The 22,643-nt window shown below is 44.9% G+C and overlaps 1 pseudogene; it reads left to right on the top strand.

Moving 5' to 3' along the window:
• Positions 1–1,220: 1,220 nt before the first annotated feature.
• On the top strand, positions 1,221–22,037 carry LOC116870288 (annotated as a pseudogene).
• Positions 22,038–22,643: the final 606 nt, after the last annotated feature.

The raw sequence follows: 22,643 nt of genomic DNA, 5'->3' as shown, positions 1-22,643 counted from the left end.
TCTGGTTTCTCTTCTCTCTGATCACATGGTGCAGCCGAGGCCAAAGGGCTCCTCACCCCAGACTGTGGGCTCGCTGACGTCCTGGACCGAGAGCCGCAAGTTCACATACAGGACTTGGGCTCATTTTATCGTGTCTTCCAAGGGCTGTTTTACTTGACTACTGTGGTCTCACAAACTCATACTCTCCTCCATCTGTCCTTAAGGTTTTCCCATTTGCAGTATTTGGTTTCCTTTGAAGTGATCAAAGCTGAGTTTTCTCTTTGTTACTTGAGTTGAAAGAGCTACCTTTTACTGATTATCCCTTCACACCATAGATAGCATTGAGTTGTTTTGAAAACAAAGATTCCCTGACACGAATGTTTTATTCCGTTTTATCTTTACTTACCTTATGTAACTCTTAATTTCGACAATGTAGCCCAAGACAGGTTTCATCTCTCCTGAGCCCCTTACCCCTACCACCCCCCCCCAAAAACCTACAAAGGAAAAAAAAAACAAACTTTTCATTCCTATGATTAGTTCTACTTTCTGTTGTCTCTGTTTTCAGGATTTTCGTCTGCTGAGCATGGTCCTCTGCAAGTCTCTTGCTTGCCTCTACGCTCTACCCATAGACAGGACAGAGGAAAGTGTGCTTTGAGGAGGGGATGTCTTGCTTTTAACTCTGGGATCATCTTTCACTGGGAAGAGCTGGGATCGTCACTCACTACCAAGAACCTCCAGTGAGATTGCAGGTAAAATGGCTTTTTTTGATCAGAATCTCACTAGTTTAAAGGTGAAAAGTGGAACTGGGCAAGGGAGAAGGATCACAGACGGGCCTTCATCTTCTCACTCCCCGTGAATCCCATTTTTCATCTCCCAAAGAAGAACTCAAGATTCATGGACAGATGGGCTTTTTCAGTGGACGTACCACCTTCCCCATGAGATGATTGATGGCGGCCACGCTTCTTCCTCCGTTGTCGTTTGGGAACGTCCCCGAGATGTAATGTTGACACCTGAGCAAAGAAATATGGGCGAGCCAACATTCATCCTCCCTTTTGAATTCTTTATCCTTTTGGATGAAATTTTGGATGAATTTTTTATCCTGTCATCAGTGGCTTCAGTGAAAGTGATTTTTTTCACTTCGAAAGTCTGGGTGATTCTTGCCAACATTTGTAACCCAACTCAAAATGGTTAGACATTTCAAAGAGAGAAGACATGAAGAAAGTCCACTTGTTCCAGTGATAATGCCGTCCTCCCCGGTGTTTATACTGATGGACGCCCAGATAGGACAGGTGGGTTCATTCTATGTCTGTGACCTTCACAACCCAAGAGGCTTTGAGAAATGCCAGAGGTTCACCATCTCCTGAAAATTACTACTTGTGAATACGAGTCTTCATGCGTATATAAATGTATCTCTGTAGAGGTATACGTGTGTATACACGCACATATATGAAACTCTCTTCAACTACACGGCTTTAACCGCCTGCAAAAGCAAATGTTACCAATTTTGTATAGGTAGTAAAAAGTCCTTAAATGAACTCGGAGAGAAAGAACGATAATACCAAAACAAATAACATTCCAAATAGTCTTCCCATCGGTGGCAATATATTTTTTTAATATTTTATTTATTTATTTGACAGACAGAGAGATCACAAGTAGGCAGAGGGGCAGGCAGAGAAAGGGGGGGGAAGCAGGCTCCCCGCTGAGCAGAGAACCCGACGCGGGACTCGATCCCAGGATCCTGAGATCATGACCTGAGCTGAAGGCAGAGGCTTAACTTCCTGAGCCACCCAGGCGCCCCTGGTGGCAATATTTTTACTGCTTATTTTCTGATGTAATTTAAGGCTTCCCTTACATAGAACCACATACGTCACCATAAGATGGAGACATAATTTGGAAGTTGAAGGAGACAAAGTAAATTGAGATAATATATCCTCTTGTAAGTTAGCTAAAGTGTGGAAATACAAAATCACCAAAACAACAAAATAACCACCACCAACAACCCTAGATGTACTTGAAAAATACTTTGTGGGAGCCAAATTTAGTCAACCCCAGCGCCTTAAGGAATTCAGTTTTGAAACTCCTAATTTTGGCTCACTTATACTCAAATGATCTGAAGTAAAAGGTAACCTCTTTTTTTTTTTTAAGATTTTTATTTATTTGAGAGAGAGAGAGAACATGAGCAGGGGGAGCGGCAGGCAGAGAGAGAGGAAGAAGCAGATCCCTGCTGAGTGCAGAGCCTAACATGGGGCTCGATCCTAGGACTCTGAAATCATGACCTGAGCCAAAGGCAGACACGTAACTCACTGGGCCACCCAGGCGTCCTCAAATCAACCTCTTTTTCACACGAATAATCAGTAGCTCTCTAGAGAGATAAAGTGAACTGAAGACCATTCTAAAAATGTGTACAAAAAATAACACACCTGCATGGCACCTTAGGAAGACTCGTTTCACAAAAAGTCTGTCTGTAAACCTCAGGATCCCAGTGTGGATGGAGGAGGCAGGTGGCTGTTACTACTTCTAAGCCCATTTAACAGACCAGAGCACTGAAGCTTGGGGCATTTAGCTGGTTTCATTACGGTTAAAGAAGAGATGGTCCAAAAGTTAGTGTGGTGTGCTCCATCAGGTGTGCGTGGGCTATGTCCACGTGACTCGCAATCAAGTCAAATCCAGAGTCATTATGCTACTCTGATTCCAACTCCAGTCAGCTCTAAACCCTATGCAACCATATGTCTCCTTCCTGTCCCTAATTTGGGGCCTGTGTACACGGTGATCCCAGTGAAGGGGAGGACACAGGTGCTCACAAGAGAGCTGGACAGCTCTGCTCCCAGCTCACAGTGACCTTTCTGTGCCTCGCGGCTCGCAGCCCTCTGAACAGGAGGTCCCACCCACACGGCCGGTCAGGCACGTGTTCAACAACCGTGGGTACCCCAAACCCAGTGAATGTCCGAGAATGAGACTCAGGCTTCAGTACTTCTAAGGAAACATCTCCAGGTGATTTTCACACGTGGCTGGGGTTGAGCTATCCCGTCTGTCCTTATCACCCTTCTCATCTTGCTGAATGGGATAACCTCTGGCGCCCTTTCCTCTTGCCCTAGACGCTGGAGCCAGGGAGGGATGGCGACTGTCTCCATGACCTGCTTCCCTGCGTGTGTGTGTATGTGTTCACTCTGGTATGGCGCTCTGACCAGCCAGGACACTGATGTCATTTAGAATGCTACTTATCAGACTTAAATGGGCATGAGGATATATCAGCAGGTGTCGTTCATGTTCCAAGTCAGTGGGTCTTGGCTGGGGTGGGCAATTCTGCGCTCCTAACCAGCTCCCAGGGGCAGGAATAGCTCCGAATCACAGCCTACACTTAGAAGAGCAAAGATGCAGAACTTTTAAGAACTGATCGGCCCATCTCATTTCCCACACACGTACCCACAAGTATCATATTTCATTGATTTTCATCTACCTTTTTTTTCCACATTTCAACAAGTGTGCAGTCAAAATGCATCTTCCAGACAATGATGTCTCACGCTTGCTGTGACCGGAAGCAGCCCACACGGTCCCCATTGCCTGTGTGTGAGTGGACTCGGTCTGCTGTCACACCGATGGTGTTTGCATGAATCACGAGTGTGTCAGTAGCTACATGACCGAGTTTAACTGACACTTAAAGATCTCTCCAGAAATTACATCTAATTTTACACTTAAGGGAAAAGTTGTGAAATACACAGAAAGGCACGCAAATGGAGCCGCAGGGAATAAATGTGTTCCTGGGAGAGCAAATACGGCTCTTTGGAAGAACGATCGTATTCTCTAATTTCTTGCAAAGTGACCACTAAAGGCTTAATGACAGATTGCAGTGTTTGTCCAGAATATTCACTGCTCCCCCCAACTGGACCCCTGTCTCCCTGCAGGGCCCCTCCCTCCTGAACCCCCCCCGTGGGAGGAGAATAGTCCACGCCAATCATGTCACACTTGACCGCTGTGAGCACGAGTCCCTGGCCTGTGAGTGAGTGACATCTGGACTCCTGAGCCAAAGCCACAGGAGGGTCACAGCCGTCTGTTCTTTCTCTGTCCCTCTGACCCGAGGGTGGGGAGCCTCTGATAGGGGCTCTTCCCTCAGCCTGGGCCCCGGGTGAGGGCGTGGGGAGCAGAGCCGCAGTTACCACGAGTGAGAACGAGTCTTTTGCTGCTGTCTAGGTGGTGTTTGTCAGCATGGCACAATTTGCGGAAAGCTCACGGACATGAGGACCTAAGAAAGGAGATGGGTGAGTAGGAATTAGTATGGAAACACATGCAGAAGGACTCCTAGCACTGGGCGAATGAGGCCGGCAAGGAACAGCCAAACCCCGAGGAGGAATCAAGGTGTTCAGAGTAAGGAGGGACCGGTGGGACCAGGTGTCTTCATCGACACGGTATTTCTCTTAGTCACTTGAAAACGAAAAGCGTGTCTTGCAGTCAGTGTGTTGTCTGGGGGTCATGACACAGTCACTGGGTCCCAGCAGGGACACCATATTGTGTTTTGGGGTGTGTGGGGTCCTGTCCTCTTCATGGGCTCATCGCTGGGGACCCTTTCTCAAACATTTCGGTTGGAAGTCTGTCAAAGGATTTGTTCATTTCAAGGCTATTTAATGAAGAAAAGGACTATGTGTAGGTACATCCTGCAAATAAGGAATAAATCAGGTCAAATTCTTCCTGAAGGGGAAAATCTGAGGCCTTCATGGTTTTCTTACTTTGAAAATTACTTTGTGTCAAATGCTCCCCCACCCCCCGCCCCCGACCCCGGGGAAGCTCTCCTGGCTCATGGGTCCATGCTCTTTACTTATTTGGAGGACAACTCTTTTTTTTTCTTTTTTAAGTTACTAATTGTAGTTTTAAACATTTACTTATATTGAGTGTTTTAAAAGTTTTTATTTAAATTCCAGTTAAATACAGTGTGATACGAGTTTCAGGTGTACAATAGAGTGATTCAACAATTTCAAACGTTACCTAGGGTTCATCACACTAAGTGTGCTCCTTAATTGCCATCCCCTATTTCGTCCTTCACTTGAGCTCCCTCCCCTCTGGTAACCTGCAGTTTGCTCTGTCTCTACTTAAGAGCCTTTTTCTTGGTTTGCCTCTCTCTCTCTCTCTTTTTTTCCCCTTTGTTCATTTGTTTTGTTTCTTAAATTCCACATATGCGTGAAACCCTATAGTATTTGTCTTTCTCTGTCTGACTTATTTCACTTAGCATTATACTCTCTAGCTCCACCCATATTGTAGCAATGACAAGATTCCATCCTTTTTATGGTTAAATAATATTCCATTGTAGATATGCCATAACTAGTTTATCCAGTCATCTATTTTTATATTGTGTTATGTTAGTCACCATACAGTACCTCATTAGTTTTTGATGTCGTGTTCCATGATCCATCGTTTGCGTATAACACCCAGTGCTCCATACAATACATGCCCTCATTAATACCCATCACAGGGCCAACCCATCACCCCCCCTCCCTTCTAAAACCCTCAGTTTGTTTCCAGGAGTCCACAGTCTCTCATGGTTTGTCTCCCTCTCTGATTTCTCCCCTTCATTTTCCCCTTCTCCTAATGTCCTCCATGTTATTCCTTATGTTCCACAAATAAGTGAAACCATATGGTAATTGACTCTCTCTGCTTGACTTATTTCACTCAGCATAATCTTCTCCAGGCCCATGCAAGTTGATGTAAAAGTTGGGTCTTCATCCTTTCTGATGGCTGTGTAATACTCCATAGTATATATGGACCACATTTTCTTTATCCATTCGTCTGTTGAAGGGCATCTCGGTTCTTTCCACATTTTGGCTATTGTGGACATTGTTGCTAAGAACATTGGGGTACATATGGCCCTTCTTTTCACTACATCTGTATCTTTGGGGTAAATACCCAGTAGTGCAATTGCAGGGTCATAGGGCAGCTCTATATTTAATTTTCTGAGGAATCTCCACATTGTTTCCAAAGTGGCTGCACCAGTTTGCATTCCCACCAATGGTGTAAGAGGGTTTGCCTTTCTCCCCACCCTCTCCAATATTTGTTGTTTCCCACCTTGTTAATTTTTGTCATTCTAAGTGGCGTAGAGTGGTATCCCAATGTGGTTTTAATTTGAACTTCCCTGATAATTATTTTTGGGACTTCATCAAGATAAAAAGCTTCTGTACAGAAAAGGAAACAGTCAGCAAAACAAAGAAGCAACTCACGGGATGGGAGAAGATATTCACAAATGACACTACAGACAAAGGGCTGATATCCAAGATCTATTAAGAACTTCTCAAACTCAACACCCAAAAAACAGATAGTCATGTCAAAGAATGGACAGAAGACGTGAACAGACACTTCTCCAATGAAGATGTACAAATGTCTAGTATAGATATTTTAATAGTATTTGTTACTCCAATCCATGAGCATGGGATGTTTTTCCATTTCTTTGTGTCATCTTCAATTTCTTTCATCAGTGTTTTGTAGTTTTCAGAGTACAGGTCCTTCACCACTTTGGTTAAACTTATTCTTAGATATTTTATTATCTTTGGTGCAATTGTAAATGGGATTGTTTTCTTAATTTCTCTTCCTGCTGCTTCATTATTGGCATATAGAAATGCAACAGATTTCTGTACATTGATCTTATATCCTGTGACTTTACTGAATTCACTGATCAGTTATAGAGTGTTTGGGTGACATCTTTAGGGTTTTCTGAGAGCTTTTCCCCTAAGGCCAGGAACAAGTCAGGGATGTCCACTCTCACCATTGTCCTCAGTATAGTAGTGGCAGTCCTAGCCACAATAATCAGAGAAGAAAAAGAAATAAAAGACATCCAGACTGGCAAAGAAAAAGTCAAGATCTCACTATGTGCAGATGACAAGACAGTATTCATGGATGGCAACTCTTTTTAGACAGTGGATGGAGGGTGGGGAAAGTTAGGCAGGAGGGTACTGTCTACCAACGCGTTATTGCTCTAGTTACTTGAGACTAGAAGAGAACAAGTAGTATCACTATGAGATCATACCTACAAGACATCGAGATTTAGGGTACACAGGTGTGTGTTTGAATGCATGTGTTGTCCACACATGGCCCTTGTGTATGGGTGGGGGAGGTAATCATTAATGGAACCATACTTCCGTCTTTCTTTTCCTCTTTATTTTGTCTCTATTTGATGAAAAAAACTTACAGTGAAAGTTTATTCTAGTTTTAGAACCCAAAATATTTTTGTTTTTTACTTAAAATTCCCACTGTATTCTTCTCTAAAATACGCTAGTAGCTTTGAACGCTTTGAATGATGCTCAGCTGAAATTAAGCCACTACTCTACAAGACTCGCGCTTCCCTTTAGATGTAAGGCAAGACAAAAGAGCTATGATGATGTCTCCTTTTGGTTTCTAGCTCCTCGTTTATTCCTATTTTTTTTTTTTTTTAAAGAGATGAAGGTCTTAGGAGAAGTGCTTCTCTCACATACTGTTGGAAACTCTTCAGATTCTAAAATCTGACTCCGGAGAATTTTTAGGTCAAAGATTAGAGGCAGCCAGACATGGCGAGCCACAACAAAATGACTGGGTACCAGCAGGGATTACTTCGTGGTGTTGAGCCCTATTAGGGAGGTATAGCGGGAGCAACTGGATATGGACCACTTGGAGAGCTCCGACTTGATTTGCCCAAGCTGATAACAATCGGTCATCCTTAAGCTGCCTACAGGTGAAGAGTCAAATGAAGCTCAGAAAATTGGCTGGTGTGTTTGGATAGTGTAAGTAGCTTACCTAGGGATGCCTGGGTGGCTCAGTTAGTTAAGCATCTGCCTTCCTTGTGATCCCAGGGTCCTGGGATCGAGCCCAGCATCAGGCTCCTTGTTCAGCAGGAGGCCTGCTTCTCCCTCTGTCTGCAGCTCCCTCTGCTTGTGCTGTCTCTGCCTCTGACAAATAAAAGCTTAAACAAAACAAAACAAGCAGCTAATCTAGATTATGCAGGGAAAGGACTCCAGTTTAAGTCCCCACATTTGGATTGGACATACGTATGACTATCCATGTGATTCTCAGCAAGAGGCCATTCTGCTCTCCCGCTGCAGCTCCCCTGCAGTCAGAAGAGGCTGACCCCGATGATCCCTCCTCTCCTTCTGAATGCTGACCGCCCCACAGTTCCGCTCCCTCCTCACCAGGTGTGGCTGTTGGCAGCCTGCAGCAGGCTTACCACGTGCTGGTACAGCAGAATCGCCTGGATGGTACCACATTAAACTTGACAGTGTACATAACATCTGTCATCCAGGTTCACTTGGTTGAATCACTGTCATCCTGCAAAGTCCAACTGCTCGGTCACAAGGAAGCCCGGACAAGAACACCGTCTTGAACAACGTATGCAACATGTTGCAGAAGTGTGCCCTTTGCTTTGGCACGAGCCCTTTTGCACTGGCACGCACACTCTGTGGGGGCCTCCTTCACACTTGATTGTTTGTAAGGAGTTCTGACAGTGTCTATTGTGAAGTTGCTGGAAAGAGGAGCCCCTGGGTGGCTTAGCACACAGGAGATGCTAGGTCCTTAATTGTCTGGGAAGACAGTCAAGGAATAAATGACCAGGTTCTGGTATTTCTGAAGTGTCACTTGCAAGAAATTGATTAGGGTGGGAAGCAAACATTTGCAGCTGCCTGTTACAAGGGCTTCGCAATCCCCCCAAGGAAAGGGGTTTCTTTTGCAGCAGCGCGTGGAAACGAAGTATCTTATATTTCCATGAGGCTGGAAAAAAATAAGGTAGCTGCTAGAATATCTTTATGTTACTTGGCTTCCTATAAGGACAAAGGGGAAAAATGCAAACGGATTTATAAACACCACGTAAGAAGCAACTAACTCTACATTGCCCCTTTCCCCACAGTGTTCTCTTTCAAGCTTCTGGTGCTATCATCAGCAAAACAATTTTTTTCTTGACTGTGTATGCCTGCCAAGACTATACATTTCTCACTAGTATACTAAATGAGTAACTGATGCATGCTTCCTACTACCCTTGTCCTGCTTCCTGGGTTCATCTCATACTCATTTCCTGATTGTCTGTGATCACCAGCTATTGGCCTAGGTGATGGGGACCCAAAATGAATGGGCAGTCTCTTGCCTTTTTTTTTTTTTTTTAAGATTTATTAGAGTGAGAGAAAGAGAGCACAGGCATGCCTGCAAGTGCGGGGAATGGCAGTGGGAGAGGGAGAGAAAATCTCAAGTGGGTTGCCCATGGAGGACAGAGCCTGATGCAGGGCTTAATTCCAGGACTCTGAGATCATGACCTGAGCTGAAACCAAGAGTCAGCTGTTTAATGGACTGAGCCACCAGGCTCCCCGCCGTCTCTGCTTTTATTCTGTTCTCCAAGGTCAAGTGGAGAAACACACACCAAACAGATCATTAAATGCAATCCAGTGGGTCCATACCTTAGGGAATCATAGGGATGCTTCACGGAGATGGACCTCCTAGGTTGAGTGGCCAAGAATGAGCAGGAGTCATTTAAGGGAAGTTTCCTGGAAGACAGAATGCATTAGTAAAGCAAAGGAGGAGAAAAGCAGGGGAGTTTATGTGGGGCAAGTTCACTTCCCCTGCAGCAAGCAGCTACAGGAAAGGACTGGAGGGAAGGCCGAGGAGCAAGGCTGGGAGCAGACCACAGAAGGCTGTGTTGCCACACAAAGGAAGTTATTTCTCATTCTCAATTTTATCTTGTTTTGCAGACAGCCCTTCTAATTTGTAGCAAATTTAATCCCTTTTTTTGTTGTTGTTGAATCTTCTAGGGGCATGGGTCTCAGCCTCTGCTGTGCATGAGAGTCACATGGAGGGCTTCAGAGATGCTCAATGCTCAGGTGCATCTAGTACCAATTAGTTGAGATGCAGGCATCGGTCCTCTGACAGCTTCCCAGGTGGTTGCGATGCTTAGCCCGGGCTGAGAAGCACATCACTATCTGCTCTTTAATGAAGGTAAGAAAGGTAAATTCCAGGCACCACTTACTTTCCTTTGAAATTCACACCCCTTCCTTACTGGGATGTTCCGTGGTCAGTCAGCACCTGTCACACTTACCCATGAACTTACTGACAATTAAAGATAACATGGGCTGCAATGGAACTTTCATATGGGGATTTTACCAAAGGCTCTCAATGATCTTTCTAGGAACCACACTCCTAGAAAGGGTGGGCCCGCAGAGGGAGGTCCTGGTGTAATTTCAGAGGTCACTGCTGTCCTCCCCCAGTTCAGGGCCTGCCACCCGAGGCTTCCACCTCTGTCACCACTTCCTGATGACTCCCTGTGTGGTCCTGTGTGAGCTAATGTTTTCTCTTCTGTCCTTAGAAATTAGGCATTTATGTGTGACACATCAGACTCAAAAGTTAAGTCACCGATTGTAAATAAGCAGAGGGAAGTTATGACGGTTCTTTGCAGGATGGCTGGGGTCGTGGGTTGCTAAAATTCTTTAATTTTTTGGTCTGCTTCATTTCTTTGTCTATTTTCAATGACAGTTTGGAGGGTGGATTCGGGTACAAGCGCATCTAGACTTTCCGAGCCATTTCTGGCGAAGGAGATGTCGTTTCTTTTATGAAAGCAGATGTGGAGGAGAGAGAGGATCCTGGGGGGATAAATGGATCTGGGTTTGAATCCTCAGTCTGACCAGCGAGCAGTGCTTACTCCTCATAGCCCCGTCCTTACCTGTGGGAGCATTTTAACGCCATTGGGCTACTATGATGACACGATGTGAGGCTCATGTAGAACACTGAACATTAGCTTAAGCAGGAATAAGGCGATGCAGGTGGTACCAGTACTGCTAATGATAGAGCTTCTGGAGAATGTGTCAACTACGAGAAGAGATACATATGCTAATTGAAGAGCTGTCCTATCTCAGGTTCTGTGCTCGCCTCACACGCATGGAGGTGGTGGACAAGAGCCCCTGTCTCCAAGTCTCTTGAGGTAATCACTGTTCATTTCCAGCTGATACCCACTTGCAGAATATACTATACAATCATTGGAAAATAGTGATTTAGAGGCTTATTACTTACTGGGATAACTTCTGCCAGATGTTACTGCATGAGAAAAGCAGGATTCTGAAGAGGCACATAAAATACTGTTTTTTAAAAAAAACAAAAACAGTGACAAAACCCTCCCCCAGAGATGTACCTTCACATAATGAGTGTACACCTACAAAGACGTGTGTGGGAGCCTGTGAGTAAATAGAGGCAGACTGAAGGAAACCCACATCCAGGTGTCAGCACAGCTCACCTGGTGGGGCAGGGATGGGGACAATGTGACAACAGGTGTTAGTGCAGGTGACACAGGTGTGGAGAATAAGATCTCATTCAGGTCAAGGGTTGTGTTGTGTGAGTGTGTGTATGTGTGTGTGTGTGCATGTGGTTTCAGAAAGAGATGCAGTCAAATGAATGATGTACTAAATGCTGGCTAACTGAACATCATTCAAAAAAATAAATTAGAAAAAAAAAAGAGATGCAGTCTTTTGTTATTGTTGAAAAAGTTGTAGACTCTTTAAGACAAGAGACAGTTACATCTCAAAAAAGACACACTAAAGTCCTAGCCACCAGTACCCCCCAGATTGCAACCTTATTTGAAAATAGGGTCATCGCAGATGTAACGAGGTAACGTGACTGATGTCCCTACATGGAGAATGATGGTGGCCCTGTGAAGACAGATGTTCACAGAGAGATGCCACATGAAGGCAAGGATAACAGTGATGCTGGCCAGTGAGGGGATACCAGGCGCTGATGCCCCCAGAGACAAAAGGAGCAAGAAGAACCCACCCCCAGTGCCTTCAGAGGAAATGTGGCCCTGCCGACACCTTGATTTTGGACTTCCAGCCTCCAGAACTCTGAGTAAATACATTTCCATTGTTGTAAACCACAAAGTTTGTGGCATTTTCCTACAGCAGCCCAGAGAGACCCACGGGCCATCATTCTTGATTCTGTTTTATAACCTGGCTTTTTTTCATTTAACAAAATATTGTGAACATCTTTCCGTGTCATTAAAGCTACAGCTACGATAGTCAGGATTCAATTTTCTTTCACCTCTGAAAGGATGAGTGCATTTTGAATCCTGTAAACTGACCTGATAAAGGAAACCCGACCTTGCCAACCTGGAGATTTGGGGTTGGGCCTTTTCTTGGATGCGCAAACCCGTGCCTGAGTTCTCGTCTCTGCTTTACCTGTATTGAGTGCTGGTCACTCTCCAGGCCTCGTGCGTGATACTGGGGCTACCACACATGCCACAGTGTCCGACGTGGGTCCTGGCAGGTGGCTTCTTGGGAAACCCAGCCAGCGCCCCAGGCCCAAGCCGTCACAGGAGCCCTGGACCTGCAGCTCTTGGGGCCCAGCAGGGGTCTGGCTGGACAGAGCTGGACTCATGGACAGCCCGGCGGGTCAAGGGCTCTCCCTTCCCCAGACGAACCCCTGAAGACCAGAGCAAGTACGTTTCTGCTAGCTTGTTTGGAGAGATGCTCAGAATGAAAATCATATTTATTTATAGAAAATGAAGAACTAGGGGCACCGGGGTGGCTCAGTGAGTTAAGCACCCAGCTCCTGATTTTCAGCTCAGGTCATGATGTCAGGGTCGTGGGATCAAGCCCCATGTCAAGCTTCAGGTTCTCTCTCCCTCTCTCTCAAATAAATGAATAAACTATTAAAAAAAAAAGAAAATTAAGAACTAATATTCATAGCAGACTTTTCTATGGCACAAAATGTTTAGTACCACTATATTCTTATATTTATGAACTTATTTAACCTCATGATACGCTAATGCCCTACATACGGCTATCATCCTCATTTTACAGCTGAGAAGCCGAAACACAGAGAGGTTAAGCCAATTCCTGAGGTCACAAAGCTAATAAGTAGAGCTGGAATTTGAAGGGAGGAGGCAGTCCAGCTTCAGGGACTCTGTTTGAAACCATGTGGCTCTCCATACTTTTAACAATATTCTGGGCTTTCTGATACAATAACATACAGTTTTGATCTTCACATTTTCAAGTGGTAGAAATAACCAAGAGGGGGAAGAAAAAGAAAATAAATGTGGAACAATCTCATTTCATCAAAAAGCTACAAAATACTTTTACTCTAGAGGAAATCAGGCCAAAATCTTGTTCGGTAATTGGAAGTGCATTCTTGCAGAGGGGAGGGTATGGCCTTGAGGAGTTCAGGTCAGACACGAGGAAGGACTTCCCAGTGGGCCGGGGCCAAAGGTGATTAAGTAAACCTCATCCCCCCACCCCCAACTGAGCTCAGATGGACAAGCTTGAGGCCATCTGGTTCTGGAAGGACGAGGCTGGCTGGGGCGTCCTCCAGCCTCCGTGAAACTGACCAGATGCTCTTAGGAGCAGCTACTGTTTCAAGAGCCATTTTGGCCAGTTACGTTATTGCCTTTCTTGCTAGCTAAGGAGTTCAAGCAGCATCACGGAGATGGCCTCTCCAGACGCCTGCGTGAGATGATACAAGCGAATGAGGAGCGACACAATGTCCTAGTGGTTCCTCTAGGTAAAAGGGCGCTGGGCTAATGTGAGCATTTAATCGGCTTAATGAAGTGCTCAGAAGCCAATAGTGTGGAGAGGAGGAGGCAGTGGGGCTAGAGGAAAGGGATTTGACAGGGATGAGACAGCGCCACCTCCCCCAACCCTGTGCAGCCAGCAGGGGAGATAGAGCAGTCTGCAAACCGTACTACCGCCCTCCAGACTTCTATCAGCTCCAGCAGCACCCCTCGGAGAGGCGGTCTGGACGGTGACCTCCTTGTTTAGAAGCTCCTGTCTCCCAGCTGGCCTCGTTCTGAGACGATGTCCCAGCTTTTATCGCAGCTTGTAAAATGCTAACCCCTTTGTCCCATTGGTTTCCAGATAAAAATCTCTCCCTCTCTCCCCAGAGGATTTTTTTTTTTTTTAAATAAGCAGGAGTCTTTTTTCCTGGATAATGCAACACTGAGTTCTGGCATTATGACGGAGAGAAAAAGCTGATTGCCTTTCAGCGTGTTTGGAAGTCACGGCGGATGTGGGTGTGAATTCTGTTACACGTAACATTAGTCTCCGGGTAATGTGTGCGTTGCTGACAGAAAGCCAAGGTCCCGGGGACTGGAGATGGAGCAGAAGCCAGATCCATGGTTCTAGAAGGACACCCAGCTTGGCTCAGCGTGGCTTCTCTGATGTGCTGTGAGGTCCGAGTGTTCGGGTCAGTCTCAGCAAGATAAGGCATTACTATGCAGGTGGGACCTCTTCCCACCTCCTCCAGGATGCCCGCCCGGGAGAAATTAGTTTAATATTAGCATTCAGTTTTGAAGGAGAAAGGACAGGGCAGGGGACATCTGTAAACTGGTCACTGTGTTGTTAAAAACCGGTCATTTCAAACTCTTCTGGAAACCAGCCAAGCCCAGCCCCCACTGTGCCAGGATTGGGTGTGGGAAGAAGGTGATGTGGTAGTCTAAGTGGCAGGAACCGACCCCCTTTCATCTCTGAAGACCCCCAGTGGAGCACATTGAGGCCTTCGGCTCTTATTCTGGGCCCAACATGGACATGCAGTGTGGTCCATGGCAAAGGAATGGTGGCCCGGCTTGTGTACGCAGAGGCTCACTGGCTGCTGGGTTGAGATGGGGAACAAAGGTGGGAGGCCCTGATTCAGAAGCTGTTGCAGCAACCCAGGGAAGAGGTGATAGGGCTGGGGCAGAGGTGGAAGCCGAGGAAGACAGAGGGAAGGGAAAGCCAACGGGACTTGATTATGGGGTGCAAAAGAGAAGCGTTAAATATGACTCAGAGGCTTCAAGAATGAGGGACTGGAAGGATGGAGTTGCTGCCAAATGAGGTGGAGAAATCTGCCGGGAAGATTCAGCCTCGAACAGATCCTTGTGGGTAGCCAAGTGGGGATGCCAAGCAAGCAGGTGGCCACACTAGTCTAGGGCTCAGAAAAGTGACCTGGATGAAAAATAAGAATGTGGGGGTCCTGGCACATGGATGGTGTGATGGTTATTTTACACGTTCCCTTGGCTGCCCTGCAGGATCCAGTTATTTAATCTAACACTTACCAGCTGTGGCTACAAAAGTATTTTGTAGATAGAGTTAGATGTAGATGTGGTCAAATTAATTAACCTTAAGGAACGGAGGTTACCCTTGATACTGTGGGGGTGGGCCTTGTCTGATCAGTTGAAGGTCTTCAGAGCAAAAACTGAGGTTTTTCAGAGAAATTCTGTCTCCAGACTGCAGCATCCCCTCCTGCCTGAAGGCCAATTGATTTTCTTTTTTTCTTCCTTCTTTCTTTCTTTTTCTTTCTCTTTCTTTCTTTCTTTCTTTCTTTCTTTCTTTCTTTCTTTCTTTCTTTCTTTCTTTCTTTCTTTTTGGTAAGATGAGATGACTAACAGCAGGTTTCCATGCTGTTGGGAATGAGCTCCCAGAGATGGTGAAGTTGATGATACAGGAGAGGAAGGAGGCTTTGCAGGACAGGGCTCCAGAGGGGTGTAGGTCGGCCTTTGATGGAAATGTGGATTTGTCTCCAGCAGGAGTTGTCAGATTTGCAAGTGCATCAGAATTGACCAAAGGGCTTGTTAAAACTCAGAATTCTGGACTCCACCCCAGAGTATCCAGGCCTGCAATCTGACCTGTGAATTTGCATTTTTTCCCAGTTCCCAGGGGCCCCTGATGCTGCTGGTCCAGGACCACACTCTGAGAACCACAGACTTAGAGTGAGCCAGTGGGAGGGAGAATATGTGAACCCAGGTGCTCGACAGAAGAGAGGCGTGGTGGGGGGGCTGACCATGCCCTCCGGTGCTTCTGATTTCCCGGTCAAGTAGGAAGCCAGGCTCCTTGCTGAAATGGAGGAGAGAAGAGAAGGCTGTGGGCACCTGAGGAGAGAGGAAAGGCTGGGGAAATAGTCATTGAGAGAAGATGGGAAAGAGAGTAAACTCACGCGGAGAGATCATGGGCATGACATCAATCACCGCAGTCCACTGGAGTTTCTCCATCACGAATTTCAAGGAAGCTCAGGCAACATGCTGTGTTTTATCCCAGCTCTATTCAGTGGGCAGAGGGCTGGATTTCAGAGTAGTTGTTTTGCTGAGTGAGTGTGAGCAGGTATGACAAAGCAGGAGGGCAAGAGAGTCTAAGGGGCAAAGAAAAATAGCAGTGAGTGCCTAAGGAATGGGAGCTGAGTAAGGAGGGGAGAGAAAGGAGAGGCTGGCGGTGCAAGAGAGGGGAGGTGGGGACTGAGCCTGAGTGGCACCAATCTGGGCCCTCAACAAGAGGGGATTTCAGTCAAAGACATAAGGAGGGCTGTCCAGGCCATGGGAAGAAACCAAGAGCGGACTATGTGAACTTTTGGCTCTGATCAGTCCACCCCAGCCCTGGGGACTTGCTAACTCCCTGTGTCACTGTGCTCTCACCTCTGCCCAGAGCAGGCCCCTGAGCCACTCAGCTGCCCCACTGCCTTCTGGGAACAGACAGCAAGGACCGTGGATCCGAGTCTATCCTCCAGGGTCAGGGTCTGCCAGGTCTGCCAGAAGGGCAACGAAGCCCAGATGAAGACATCAGCCACAGCATGCCAGGTCTAGCCCACATGGGGGAGGCCCCTCTGATTTTGTATTTAGCTGCCGGCTGTGCTACAGGGACCCCATAGGCTGCAGGATGGATACTGATCCTTGATCACAGTCTTATCAGGGGTCATGAGACTCATCCCACCAAGGTAGACCCTGGTGTCCTTTGGGGGATTCAGAGCTGCCCTAAGCAGATCTGTCTGGAAAAAGAATCCTACATTGTGGGCTGCCTCGTGTTTATTGTTCTGCCTTCTACCTTGTTTCAACCTCTCTGTTGTGTTTCCCATGAGCAGATCCCCAGCGAGGAGGCCTCAAGTCCTCTCCCATCTTGGTCCCCAGCCTGCTCCAGATGTTCCACAATATTCTAGACCACTCTTCCCTGCATGTTTTGGCTTCACATTGAAGCTGATTTTGAATTTAGAGGAAGCATTTGTGAACATTTATTTAACATCCTTTGGCATTAAAAATATTAAACACCTACATAGTCAAGATTATCTAGGCTTGTTGAAGGTTTTCACTGACAAAATCGAAGTATTCCATTATGTTGCTTTTCTGGGTGGATGATAGTGATTGACTCGAAAAAACAAGATCTTTGGCTTCTGTGCAGCGTTCCTGCATAACGCTTAACTATGTTATTTGGAAACGCTGGAGAATAAATCTGAAAGGCCAAGTCGCATTCTGGCTGTGAGCAGCTCAGCCCTGGGTGATCACAGAACCCAGACAACAAGGAACGCATTCAGTTAAATATTAATAGAACGAAATGAAAACATATTTCTCCTTCCCTTAGGCCACCTCCGTGTGCATTTGACACGCGGATGCTTCTGTCTTAGGGTAACCTAGTCTGTGTCCTTGTGGGACGTGAAACTGTGGGTGTAATGACAAGCTTTAAATTTATTTATTATACTGGTGGGATAATTTGCTATTGAATGAGGTGCTGGATCATTTCTTCTTGCACTGGGTCTTCCATTATGTTCCTGTCTGTTTGTCTTGCTGTCACGTTTCTGCCCCTGCCATGAAGGATCTCTTCAGTGCTGTGTGCCACTGACATCCATCAGAAAGGAGGGTGGTTTCCTGCATTTGGAAGCACCTTCCAGTTGGAGGGGAAACTAGAGATCACCCGAGTGGGTGTGATAGTCCCGCTCTGGTGGAGAAGAAGCCACTGTTTCTTTCCTTCCTTCCTTTATTCCTTCCTTCCCTTCTTCCCTTCCTCTCTCCCTCCCTCCCTCCTTCCTTCCTTCCTTCCTTCCTTCCTTCCTTCCTTTCTTTCTTTCTTTCTTTCTTTCTTTTTGACAGATCACTGGCTACTTCCGTTGTAAGCGTCTAGCTTTGGCTAGCGTGTATTCACACCTACTTTGTGTTGGCGTTGTATTTGGCCCTTAAAATATGTCATTTTAGTTGAATTATTCCATGCAGTCTCATCCCAACCCAGACAGCATGTGTTCTTGTTTGAGATGCAGAGAAGAGCGATGAACTTGTCTCTGTCGAGGCAGGAGTACGTGATGGTTTCAGTCCAAGTTCAGTGTTGGTCCAAGCCTCGTGATGGGCACTTCAGTTATGTTTTATTTAAATAACTGAATACCATTTTTATTATTATAAAAGCTACATAGGCTCCTTGTAGAGAAATTTTAATGGTATAAAGAGTAAAATTAAAGTTGTATTTCTGCCACCCAGAGACAAGCACTGCTAACTCATTGCTTTTTCTAGGGTGTGTGCGTGTGTGATTTTAACGTAATCAGGTTCAAACCACAAATAAATTTTATATTCTACTCTTTAATCACTTGATACTGTATTGTGAGCATATTTTCCTGTTGTTAAATTTTTCCAAAGCATGGCTATTTTAAGGAACTTCATGGCTGCATCATGACTTATTTAACATTTTCCATTGCTGGTGGCTGTCAGTTTCTCTTTTGATTTTGAAAAGGTTCCATAAGCACATCTACCCATACATCTCGGTTGAAATTTCTGATTCCTTCTCTAGGCATGGTTTCTAAAACTGGGATTACTGGATCCTGTGCCACGTGCTCTTGTTTGAGACATCTTGAAAATTTTTTTATCATGCAAGATACTTCTCTGAGTTAGGACAGAATGGGTGTGAATGATCTGGTCTTTCCTGTCTTCTTGGAGGTTGACAATGTTTGTGTATTTGTATATAGGCGTAGGGGACATACATATTAGTGAAGAATGGTAATTCTCAGATTTGCCTTTTTCTTAGCAGAAATTCTTCCTAGACCCAAGTCATAAGCTGACTGAGCCTTACTTTTGTTGGAAATGCAAGTTTTGTCTCTTTAGATGGCCTTCACAGGTATTTTCCTAAGATTGTTGGGAGCAGTTCAAAAATGCTAGCCAGAAATTATGTTAATCTTGAAAACCCCAATCTAACCAGGACATTTTAATCTGAAAGATACTTTTGAAGGTGATCTTTGAAGCTTCTATAGACCGGAGTATTCTCCTAAAAAGCAAAGAAAGCCTGTGGCAAATATGAGAAGGCAGTCCAAAAGGGGACAGAAGACTGACTGCCACATTGACATACTTTTGTGAAGACTTCAAATACATAAGTGATTTATAATCCTTCTGGAATTAGGGGGAAACATGATGAATTTTCCAAAACCCAACTTTGTCTTCCATTCATTTTCTCCACTCCCTCTGTTCCCAAGGTCCCTTGTCACCCTTCCTGTCTGACTGGTTAAACACATAACCGTTTAATTTATTTTGACTAGCATCCCTACGGAAATCGAGGAAGGAAAAAGGCTAGGAGGTCATTTCATTTTTCTCTTTAATCTTTTGTGCCTTCCCTTTTATCCTCCCTAAACTGTAAAGTAATTAGATTCTTGCATTATTTTACTTTTTGAACTTCTACAAACATTCACTTTTATTTTCCATATTGTTTTAGTAGCTACACAATGCTCCTCTCGATAGGTTAGGAACGCGCAGCAATTCGTGTGAAAATGGTCTGTTTTATGTTTATTTCCTCCTCCTTTCTTCCTTGCAGAGTCTAATGCCCCGTCATCGTGGTGTTCATGACTTTCATTCCTTGTCGTATGCTGGGGTTCTCAGGGCTTTGCTCTTCCCCATGCTTCCCTTTGTTCTGATTCTCGCCTCTGCTTCTCTTCCCGCTCTGCCCCTTGGCAGAGTCTGTGCTCAGATGTTCTTGCACATCTGGTCCATTTATAGACAATAACTTCTGACTGTTTGCTTCCTTCTCTCGGTTTTTGTTGGCATTCATGGAGTCCTAGAGTGAATGCTGGCATTGCTGTTTTCCCTCATCCATAATATCTCTCACACCACTTCTTCAGTGATTTGCCTGAGTCTACTTCTTCGGTTTCATTTAAAACCCCACAAAACAAATCCTCCAAAGGGTAAGCTTAAGCGAGATTTCGATATGAACCCAGGGAATGCATACTTGCCCCCAAGTATTTCTATTTTTACAAGTTCATCTATTTTTTTTCTATGATATGGTTATGTATAAAGAAGTTTTCTGGAATATTCTCTTTTTTGATCGTGGTGTAAATTTCTATTAGAGGATTCCAGTGAGAAAAGGCAATAGGACATGTTTTTTCTTTTTTTCTTTGTTTTTGATAGGAATTCCCCGAAGAGAATTCTTTGTTTCCAATTCAGACTCATCCCTGAGGAGATAGTTCCTGTGTAAGGTTAGAGACAAGGAACTCTCACAAAATGTGAATTATTCTCTGTTCCCAGAAGGAGAACGTTTTTTTGGAAAGAGATCATCTCCCGGAGTGGTGTGAAGTTTGTCACTCTTTCTTTCCCAGATTCCAACAAGTAGGTGTCAGGCCTAGGTCTATCAGCGGCTCTGGTGCTATCTTTTAAAAAAGGAGGGACAAAAGGAAAAAATTCAGATCATTGCAAACTTTCACACAGAAATCCATTTTGGAAAAATGAAGGTTTTCAGGACAACTTACTGGTTCTGGGTTGTGATGTACTCAGACCTCAAGCATGTACTCCCATAAATGGGGTCTTAGTTCTGGTTGGGAAAGGATGCATCACTAGCAAGATAGTTAAGTTTGAAATGCTGTAAAATCTAATTTTCTTTTCCCCCTTGGAAGCTGGTAATACGAACCAGGTTTTAGTAATATTAATAACTAAAATCGGGGTACTTTGACTCTCCTGGAAGATATAAAAGGTACAAGATCCTGTTTTGTGCCTTTATATGGATAAATCCTTTGGATAGGTGTTTTGTTTCTTAGGGTTCTTTTATCTGGGGGGCTGTGTTGGTGGACGTGGGAACGGTGAGCCGAGCATTGGGCAGGCTGAAGACATACCCCTGGAAGGCTCCACATGCTTGGTGGAGGTGGAAGGAGTTCAGACAAAATGTTCTATTGTTGTCAAGGTGGGGCTGGGGAAAGGCTCCCACATTCCCATGATGCAAGGGCAGGCTGTCATGCTCTGCTGCACACTTTTCCTTTGTCCAGGGCTCTGAGCATCCAGGAGAACGATGGGGAGTGGTGCAGGACTCACGGGGACCCACGTAACCCAGCTCAAAAACTGTGTTATTTTTATTTATTTATTTATTTATTTATTTATTTTGTTATTTAAAGTCTTTCCAGTTCACATAGCTCTGTCCCTCCAGTGGAGCCCAAAGGACTAGCCCCAAGGTTTAGAAATGTTGTCAGAGTTCAGGGTTCTGGAAGACGGTTCAGTGGAGCTCCACGGAAAGCTGGGTGAAGGATCCTTCAGGAACGTTAACTACGGAGCCAAAACAAGGTGCTGTCTGAACGTTTATGCCTCATTTTATTGCAGCAATTACTGGCTGTCTAGTAACAGGGTAACAATTACTACTGCGACCCTCGCAACCCTGTGTTCGAGGACATACATGCATAGTCAGAGAGTGGGCACAGAGAATCACAGCCTGCTGCATAACAGACGGAAGGCCCTAAAAGGCTACATAAAAATATTTCAAAGGGCAGAAGGAGTTTAGGGAAAATGACAAATGGTTCTCCTTTAAAGTGAGTACATAAGAAGCCTATCTGTGAAAAAGCTAAGCATTGCCGTAAGGAGTATAGGCAGGTGGGTGGGACTGAGATTCAAATGGCTAGTGAGAGGGGCTGGCAACTTCTCCGGATCTGTGGAACCCAAATCAACATGTATCATCAGGATCAGAGGTATCAGTGGTGTGAGCCGCAGGGTTCGGCAGGTGCCGGAGCTTCTACGCCTCGCTAGATCTTCAGTGGCAACTTTGTTAAGCTCAGCAAGGCCACAGTTAACAGGCTGAGGACTGTGGAACCATGTAGAGCATGGGGGACCCAACCCTGCAGTTGATGAATGAATTGATCTACAAACGTGATTATGGCAAAATCAACAAGAAGCAGATTGCCCTGACAGATAACACATTGATCATTCCATCCCTTAGTAAATGGGGCGTCATCTGCATAGAGGATCTGATTCCCGAAATCTATACCATTGGAAGATATTTCAAAGAAGCAACTTTTTACAGACCTTCAATTATCTTCTCCACGGTGGGGGAATGAAGTAGAAGACCACCTGCTTTGCAGAAGGTGAAGATGCTGGCAACGGGGAAGACCGGATCAATAGGTTATTAGGATGAACTAAGGTGTCTACTAGGATTATTTTTGTAATCTGGTCAGTTAATAAAAGAACACTTTCAAATTGAAAAAAAAAATAAAGTGAATACATAAGGACGAAGAAAATTATCAGAATTATTTTGCAAAGGTACTAACACAATATCTTCTGCCCTGAAATTTTCAAGTGGCAAAGAGAGTCTACCATTTGTATAAAGGAAGGGTAAGTTCCTATTTTCCTGTATCAAAGTGGGTGGTTTTTTTTTTTTTTTTCTGATACTAAAGTAAAACCATTAAGACTGTCACTTTTAGTTAATTAGTTTAGTTAGGCCATTTTCCCTTTGAATCAGACTCGTAGCCAGCATCCTTCCTCTCATCCAATTAAAAAAAAATTCTAAAATAAGGAATATAAAAAGAAAAAGCATATGTTGTGCCACTTCGCTCAGAGGATTATTAATTTGTCAGTGTATTTTTTTATAATTTATTTTTTAAATATCTTTTCAGTGTTTCAGAATTCATTGTTTATGTACCACACCCAGTGCTCCATGCAATATGTGCCCTCCTTAATACCCACCACCAGGCTCCCCCAACCTCCTACCCCCCACCCCTTCAAAACCCTCAGATTGTTTCTG

This window comes from Lontra canadensis, unplaced genomic scaffold (assembly GCF_010015895.1).
Source record: "Lontra canadensis isolate GAN:19392208 unplaced genomic scaffold, GSC_riverotter_1.0 scaffold22, whole genome shotgun sequence".
Lineage (NCBI taxonomy): Eukaryota > Metazoa > Chordata > Mammalia > Carnivora > Mustelidae > Lontra > Lontra canadensis.
The sequence above is the reverse complement of the archived record's forward strand: the minus strand, read 5'-3'. Positions and strand labels throughout refer to the sequence as shown.